Consider the following 9561-nt stretch of genomic DNA (forward strand, 5'->3'; position numbering starts at 1 on the left):
CTGTTTTAATAATATATATGTAAGCTTTAGCAGAGCACCTTTGTTACCACTCACTTTACTAAACACTGTATTCTGCGTGGAAGGTGATTCAGAGAACTCCCAGTTATGTGGATGGGCTTTGATAAGGCTGTGGGGTGCAGTTTGGATCTCCCACTCCAGTCTACGCATTACCCCTCTAACAGGGGATTTGCAAACACTTGTGGCAGCATGGAGAAGCAAAGACCAAGAACCAGAACGCTGGTGGCTCATGCCTACAATTCCAGCACTTTGGGAGGCCAAGATGGGAGGATTGCTTGAGACCAGGAGTTCGTGACAAGCGTCAGCAATATAGCGAGACCTCGATCTCTACAAAAAAAAAATTTCTAAAAATTAGCCAGCTGTGGTAGCATACATCTGTAATCCTAGTTATTCAGGAGGCTGAAGTGGAAGGCTTACTTGAGTCCAGGAGTTAGAGGCTGCACTGAGCTAAGATCATGCCATTGCACTTCAGCCTGAGCAGCAGAGCAAGGCCCTGTGTTTAAAAACAACAACAACAACAACAACAACAACAACAACAACAACAACAACAAAACCCCCTCTCTCATGTTGTGTGCCCACTTGGAGTTTTAACTTTTGTTTATAATTTAGAGCAGTAAGACAGTGCCACTTTGGAGGTGTAATATTTTTATTTGGTTTACTTCATATGTCCACTACTGGTTGAATTTAAATAATATCTTGAAAATGAAGTGCATTCTGTAGTTATTGTCCATTGTTTTAAAACAAAAGTAAATCAAGAAAATTTACAAAAGTGGAATGATTTAGTAGTTGCCTAAACTGTATCTTCTGTAGATGATTCAGTTTGATTAACATCCACTTACTGGTTACTGGACAATTATTTGCACAAAATATTACACTAAACTGTTACCAAGGCATCAAAGTTGAAACCAAGATGTAGATTTTTAGACTCTTGGGAAAAAAAGCAGGACTTGTTTCCTTTTTTGTATTATGATGTTTGCTTTATTTGTATTCATTTGTTTTTACTGGTATGATTATATTTATGAAATTCAATAAAAGAAAAATTTTCACTGGTAATGTTTCTTTTCTGGCCACTATTATTATTTGTTTCATTTTATAATTGCCATAAAATAATCCTATCTTATAGAGAGAGAGGTGTTGAACATAAGCTGCTCAGGAGGTCAAACATTCCGGGCACACCAGGTGACAGCGCCATCTTCTTCTGTCCCCAGGAATGTCATTTCTCCTACTGGAAAGTAGCATGGAAACCACTCATGACATTTTGGGTTAGAGCCCTTTTGTCCCCTGGTGGGTGTGTGAACACTGGTTGCAGGGATGAACAGCTCTGGGCCTCCATCCCACACATCATCCATACCCTCAAGCAACAAAGCAGATGGACTCGAGGTGCGGTATTCGCCTACTACCTTGTGGAGTCCGACCCTGTGTCTCCCTCCACAATCCGGTTTTGGGACTCGGATGCTGCAGGGTTGCTCCGGTTATTTTTATATTAAGAGGGATAGATTACCCTCAGAAAGAAAGGGGACAAAGACCCTATCTCCCTTTACCTCAGGCTCAGAAATATGAAACTATGCCTGAGGGGTTGGAGTATCTCTAATGTGATGAATTGAAAGGAAGGACCCTGGAATCCTGAGAGAAAATCCACCTCAAGAAATGGGGGAGACTGGAACTATGAGCACTGAAGGACTGAAATAATAAAAACAATGCCAGAAATCAACAAAACAGAGAAAAAATAGAAAAGATTAACAATACAAAAGTTGGTTTCATAAAAAGAAAATTAGATAAAGCCTAGCAAGATAAATTAAAAATCAAAGATAGAAAATGCAAATAAACAATACAGAGAATGAATAGGCCAGGTGCGGTGGCTCACGCCTGTAATCCCAGCATTTTGGGAGGCCAAGAGAGGTGGATTACCTGAAATCAGGAGTTCCAGACCAACCTGGCCAATATGGTGAAACCCCATCTCCATTAAAATTTTTAAAAAATTAGCCCAGCATAGTGGTGTGTGCCTGTAGTCCCAGCTACTCAGGAGGCTGAGACAGGAGTATCACTTGAACCTGGGAGACTGAGGTTGCAGTGAGCTGAGATCGCACCACTGCACTCCATCCTGGGCAACAGAGTGAGACTGTCTCAAAAAAGAAAAAAAAAAGAGAGAGAGAATAGATGGGAAGCTATAGATTTTTTAAAAAGAGAATATCATGAACAACTATGCTCTGATAAATTGTAAAAGCTGGACAAAATAAATTTCTAGAAAAAAATAGAGAATGTGAAAGTAGGCACAGGAAAAAAAAAAAAAGAAAACTTGAACAAAACCACAAAAATGTAAAAGCTTAAATGAAAATTAAAGACCATCCTCTCCTGAAAATCACCCCTAGGTTCAGTTTGGTAACCAAACTTTGAAGGAAGAGATAATTTCTATCTTCCATAAATTATTCTAGAAAATGGGAAGCTGTCAAATTAATTTTTTGATGCATGTGTAACTTTTATTGCAAAATTGGGTATGGTAGTACAAGAAAAATATATATAGTTCCATTTAACTTCTGAACAGTCATGTAACAACCCTAACAAAATACTAGTGAACCTAATCTAAGAAGATGTTTTAAAAATTACGTCTTAATCAAATGAGGTTTATCTGAGTATTGTAAGGATGGTTCAACAGCTGAAGAATCTAAGAATATATGTACCACATTGTTAGTTTATATGGTTTGGCTGTGTCCTCACCCAAATGACATCTTGCATTGTAGCTCCTATAATCTCCACATGTTGTGGGAGGGACCTGGTGGGAGGTAATTGAATCATGAGGGTGGATTTTTCCCATGCTGTTCTTGTGATAGTAAGTCTCACAAGATCTGATGGTTTATAAAAGGCAGTTCCCCTGCATACGCTCTCTTGTCTGCCACCGTGTAAGACATGTCTTCGCTCCTCCTTCGCCTTCCGCCATGATTGTGAGGCTTCCCCAGTCATGTGAAACTGTGAGTCCATTAAACCTCCTTTTCTTTATAAATTGAAAGGAAGGACCCTGGAATTCTGAGAGGAAATCCACCTCAAGAATTGGGGGAGACTGGAACCATGGGTATTGAAGGTTCATGCCACCATCTAAAGGCTGGCTCTGGGTCAGCTGAGTGGTGATAAGGAACACCAACCATTTGGATGCAGCAATCCTGGTGTCATTTGTGTCTGGTGAAAGAGGACTGCCCAAGTGTAAACTGAAAGAATAGCTTCAAGAGTGAATTGGAGGAGGCCTGTCCAAGGGTGAATTGGAAGAGGTTTATCCAAGAGTGAATTGGAAGAGGCTCCCCATGAGTGAACTGGAAGGGGTTTGTCCAAGGACGAATTGAAAGAGCTCACCCAAGTGTGAATTGGAAGAAGGTGTGTCCAAGTGTGAATTGGAAGGAGCTTTTCCAAGGGTGAATTGGAAGAGGTTCACCCAAGTGTGAATTGGAAGGGGCTTGTCCAAGGGTGAATTGGAAGAGGCTCACTCAAGTGTGAACTGGAAGGAGGCTTGTCCAAGTGTGAATTGGAAAGGACTTGTCCAAGAGTGAATTGAAAGAGGTTCAACCAAGTGTGAATTGGAAGGAGGCTTGTCCAGGGGTGGATTAGAATGACCTTGTCCCAGGGTGAATTGGAAGGAGCTTGTCCAAGTGTGAATTGAAAGAGGCTCATCCAAGGGTTAATTGAAAGGAGGCTTGTCCAAGGGTGAACTGGAAGGGGCCTGTCCAAAGGTGAATTGGAAGAGTCTCACCCAAGTGTGAATTGGAAGGGGTTTGTCCAAGGGTGAATCGGAAGGGGCTTATCCAAGGATGAGTTGTAAGATGCTACATATGGGGTCCAGGTAGCTTTTCTGTGGGATACTCCTGAGTCCGTATCCTCCTTCTCTTGAGGAATCCGCACAGTCTAGATACAAAGAGGATGGTCTCTTCTACCAGTGAGGGGAACAGGCACCCGTGGGGTAGCTCAGATGCTGAACTGATTCGTGAACGTGTACAAGCACCTCTAGGCTTATCTGGGAATGCCTGAGCAAAAAAGTATTCAGAAAAAGTTTGGATCCATTTCAGAAGAGTCAGTGGCGGCCTTTGAGTCTGGACATAAATGTCAATATGGCCTCATTTGTATTCCAGCAGCAAAGCCTGCAGCAAAGAACAAGTCACAAATTACAAAGTCAACCCCCTAAAGCAATAAGATCCCAGTAACATTATGCACCACAGGGCTAAGCTGCTTATAGGAACTAATCAATTTAGTCATTTGCAATCTACTTCTAGAGAAATTGTTATGTGTCCAGGCACTGGGCTATTTAAGCAAGAAACACGCTTGCTTTTTTCAAAAGAGCTGCAATCTTTTTTGACCTATAGGTATATACTGCATCCAGAAAAATGTCAACAGAAAGGCATCTTTGATGGCAGTTGTTTTCAGAGATGAGAAAGGAAGGAGGTACAAGAGGGAAAAGAGACCAAACAGAGGTATACAAGAACCAGGGAAGGAACACGCTAAAAAAAATCAATCAAAGCAAACCAGGAAAAGCAGTTGCAGACCACAGGGACTTTAGCGAGAGAGAGCAGCTGCTGAAAGAAGCCCCCAAACCGCAGCCTGGGCTTGACTCTGAGCTCCCCACACTGCTAGGACAGTGCTGGAGGCATAGCTGCACTCCTGGAGCCCCAGGAAGCCCAGTCTGTAGCATCATCATTTCCCACCAATAGTCTCCTCCCTCCCTCTAGGACCCCTCTGGCTGGCTCCCCGCAGCTCCTGCTGTGATCTCAGTTTCTTATCCTTCCCTTCCTCCCCCACTAAAAAGGAAACCTGCTCAAGCCAGCCGCTTCCTCCTGTTAAGACCCATTTCCTAGCAGTTAGGGCCACCCTGCTTCCTGACACTTCCTGCTCATTCCTACACCTCTCTGAGCTTTCCATGGATTCATCACGTGCAGAAGGACAGAGCTGGTCAGAGGGAAGGACAGAGGCTGCCCTTGGCAGGCCAGCTGAGGACACCATGATTGCAGCTCTGGCAAAGCCACCAATGAGGGAAAGGCAGTCTCCCAACTATTTGTCAAGTGGTTTGAATTTAAGCCACAGTAAAATTCTAATTCTAATGACAATTAATAAAAGTAATTAGCAAAGCAAGTATCCAGTAATCGCCATGAACAGTAATGAGTAAAATGAACTGAGCATCATTTCAAATATGACAAATAACTAGTAATGTTTATTAGTGGTATCATCTATAAAAAGATTCTTGCTTTGCTCACTTAAAATGGCCTTTCATTAAGACTCAGAAAGAACAAAAACAAATCGACCATGTCTGTGTGTGTGTGTGTGTGTTTCTGTGTGTGTGTGTCTTGTGTGTCTGTGTGTGTGTGTGTCTGTGTGTGTGTGTGTGTGTGTATGTGTGTGTGTATATGTGTGTGTGTGTATGTGTGTGTGTGTGTATGCGTGTGTGTGTGTGTGTATGCGTGTGTGTGTGTGTGTATGTGTTTGTGTGTGTGTGTGTGTGTCAAGGACTCTCTCTGTCACCCAGGCTGGAGTGCAGTGGTGCCATCACAGCTCACTGCAGCCTTGACCTCCCAGGCTCATTTGATCCTCCTGCCTCAGCCTCCTGAGTAGCTGGGACTAAAGGTGCCCACCACCATACCTGGCTAATTTTTGAATTATTTTTGTATAGACAAGGTTTTGCCATGATGCCCAAGCTGGTCTCATACCCCTGGGCTCAAGTGATCCACCTGCCTTGGCCTCCCAAATTTCTGAGATTACGGGTATGAACCACCGTGCCCAGAAACCATGTGTCTTTAAAGTAAAAGGTACTCAGTGGCCAGAGGCCCACGACTTCTTGAGCACCAGTGATGGCGCTTGGAATGATGTTGCCACACTCTGGCATCCCTGCCTTCCAGAAATTTCCAATGAACTGGGGTCTCTCCACAGAAATTACGATCTGGGAAAATAAAAGAGATAGAAGGGAAGAGAATAGTTCTTGTGGGCTCTGGGGAAAGGAAGGAGGCTATAAAATCTCTCAGTGCTTTGCTTTAGATTTCCTGGAGGACAGGAAGCTGCTTTGAGCAATTCGCAATTTTAATAAAGAAAGCAGTTACTAAGTCTTCTTTTTATGCCTAGGAAAATAGCTTTATCCAATAACCAATGAGCAACCAAAACATATCAACTTCCACTCTAAGAAAAGCATTGAACTGTGAATTAATAGTCCCATCTGAGCCCTTGTTAAGTAACAGGCATATTTTGTGGGTTTTTTGTTTTGTTTTGTTTTTGTTTTTCCCCTGCACCCTCCATAGAAAGAGAAGAAATAACAGGCATATTTGAAGCAGTTAGTAAACTCCAACTGGCTTTAGAACTTTTATTTATTTTTTTAATTTATTATTATTATTTTTGAGACAAACTTTTGTTCTGTCATGCAGGCTAGAGTTCAGTGGCGGGATCTCTGCTCACTGCAACCTCTCCCTCCTGGATTCAAGTGATTCTCATGTCTCAGCCTCCCAAGTAGCTGGGATTACAGGCATATGTCACCCTGCCTAGATAATTTTTGTATTTTTAGTAGAGATGGGATTTCACCATGTTGGCCAGGCTGGTCTCAAACTCCTGACCTCAGGTGATCCACCCACCTCAGCCTCCCAAAGTGCTGGGATACAGGTGTGAGCCACTGCACCCAGCCTGGCTTTAGAACTTTTAAAATATCAGTCCTGACCGGGCGCTATGGCTCACGCCATATGGCTCATATTTGGCAAAAGATTAAGAAGTTCCTGCAGCGTTCTAGGCCAGCTGGAGTTCTTTAAGCAGGAGCACCTATAGATAAAGAGACTAGAAAAAGACTGGTTATGAAAATAATAAGTTTTTTCAGCTCTTTCTCTAGGACTGCCCTGGTAACACTAGACTCGTGAGTGCACCATCTTGAAGGCCAGCCCAGTGGGCCTTCATATGACCCAGCCCCAGCCAACACGTCACTGCAACCTCATGAGAGACCCAACTGGGAGCTGTGCAACTGAGCCCAGTCAAGCCACAGAGCTCTGAGAAATAATAATCAACTGTTGTTTGAAGCCACTAGTTTTGAGGTGGTTTACTATGGGGTAAGCGATAACTAAAACAAGGCTTGAGGACCTTTGTCTGATTCCTCAACTTTTCAGATTTTACTTTTGCATCTGTTAAAGAAAGAGAATGATTTTCAGGACTGACCTATACTAAAGGCTTTAGTGAAGATCAAATAAAAGTACTTTAAAGATCTATTAAGTGCTGGACATTGTTACTGCTTTTATCTATCAGTTCTTCCTTCTAATTCTATTGGTATTTCTTTTTTTCTTCTATTTAAAAAATTACCCCCCCGGCAGGGCTCATACCTGTAATCCCAGCATGTTGGGAGGCCGAAGAGGGCAGATCACTTGAGCTTGGAGTTTGAGACCAGCCCGGGCAACCTGAAGAAACCCCATCTCTACAAAAAATACAAAAATTGACTAGGTACGGTGTTGAGAGCGCTTGTAGTTCCAGCTACTCAGGAGGCTGAGGTGGGAGGATCGCTTGAGCCCAGGAGCCAGAGGTTGCAGTGAGCTGAGGTGGCACCATTGTGCTCCAGCTTAGGCAACAGGAGTAAAACCCTGTCTCAAAAAAAAAAACCAGAAAAACAAATTACCCCTCTGATCACAAGAATAATACAAATTTACCATAAAAATGTGTCAAATAGACAAAAGCTACAAGAAGATATTATAACTATTTATAATTCTTTCATAGAGCTAGAAGTATTCTAGCATTTTGGAATATATCCCATCAATCTTTTCTATAGATGGACTGATATTCACACATATGCAGTACATGCCCTCTCAGCTGAACAATGAGAATGATTACTTGGTTCGTTAATCAAAAAACCAAAAGTACAGAATCATAAAAAATACATGAATACATTAAATATTTTATTTTAATTTAAAACCTATAATAAATTAAAATAGACAATATCTTCACGCAACGCTTTGGCTCTGCCTGGAATTCTGAGTCATTTTTCTTGCATAAACCGCACCCAGAATGCATTCTTTATGATGTATCATTTTGCATTCTGTAAAGCCAAGTAAGTCCTTAAGGACATGCATAAGAAATCTAAGTGCAGAATCTTTCCAGATTTTATGCTTTTTTCCCCAACTTTTACAATTATCTTACTAAAACCTCATCACTAAATTTCATATATATTTTTAAGCAAATCACTTTAGTTTGTGTTTCTACAGGATTTATCTTCAATTTCATAGAAAAACTATGTTGATAGTTATATTTTGTTTGTTTATTGTATATATACATTGCTTAATTATAATAACAACTACAACAAACCAAAACAGATTTGGAAACAAATGAAATGCATTAGTCAAAATTAATCAGAGGAGCTGAACAACACAACTGTTAAGTGTGAAAGCTATCCCCAACTCTAGTGAAAACACTATTTTCAAATAGTCATAAAAATGTACATGAAAACATTGACCATGTTTTAGACAAAAAGAAGTCACAATAAATGCCATAATGGAATAAATTTTAATTAAGAAACAAAACTTAAAAAGTCCCATATGACTGAAAACTAAATATTATATTTCTAAATAAAGATTGAATTTAGGGGTAACCATCCTTAAAATAGTAAAATATTTATAACTGAATAATATTAAAATCCTGTGGGTCAACATTTTGAAAACCAGAAAAGTCAGTATATATAGAAAAATGTGTAAATATACTTACTAGGAAACAGGAAAGATTGCAAACAAGTTAAATATTTTGTCCGAAAGTTGTAAAAAATATTGCTCAAATATTAATAAAAAAGGAGTGAAATAATAAAAATAATGCCAGAAATCAACAAGATAGAGAATAAAATAGAAAAGATTAGCAATACAAAAAGTTGGTTTTACAAGAAGAAAATTAGATAAAGCCTAGCAAGATAAATTAAAAATCAAAAATAGAAAATGCAAATAAACAATACAGAGAATGAACAGGCCAGGCGTGGTGGCTCACGCCTGTAATCCCAGCACTTTGGGAGGCCAAGATGGGCGGATCACCTGAAGTCAGGAGTTCCAGACCAACCTGGCCAACATGGTGAAACCCCATCTCTACTAAAAACAATAAAATTAGCCCAGCATGGTGGTGTGTGCCCATAGTCCCAGCTACTCAGGAGGCTGAGACGGGAGTATCACTTGAACCTGGGAGGCTGAGGTTGCAGTGAGCTGAGATCGCACCACTGCACACCAGCCTGGGTGACAGAGTGAGACTCTCCCCCCCCCCAAAAAAAAGAGAGAGAGAGAGAATAAATACATGGGAAGCTACAGATTTTGAAAAGAGAATATCATGAACAACCTTGCTCTGATAAATTGTAAAACTCGACCAAAAAAAATAAATTTCTAGAAAAAAATAGAGAATGTGAAAACAGGCACAGAAAAAAAAGTAGAAAACTTGAACAAAACCACAAAATGTAAAAGCTTAAATGACAATTAAACACCATCCTCTCCTGAAAAACACCCCTAGGTTCAGTTTGACAGGTAAGCAAACTTTGAAGGAAGAGATAATTTCTATCTTCCATAAATTATTCTAGAAAATGGGAAGCTG

This window comes from Rhinopithecus bieti, unplaced genomic scaffold, assembly GCF_001698545.2.
Source record: "Rhinopithecus bieti isolate Rb0 unplaced genomic scaffold, ASM169854v2 scaffold_19482, whole genome shotgun sequence".
Lineage (NCBI taxonomy): Eukaryota > Metazoa > Chordata > Mammalia > Primates > Cercopithecidae > Rhinopithecus > Rhinopithecus bieti.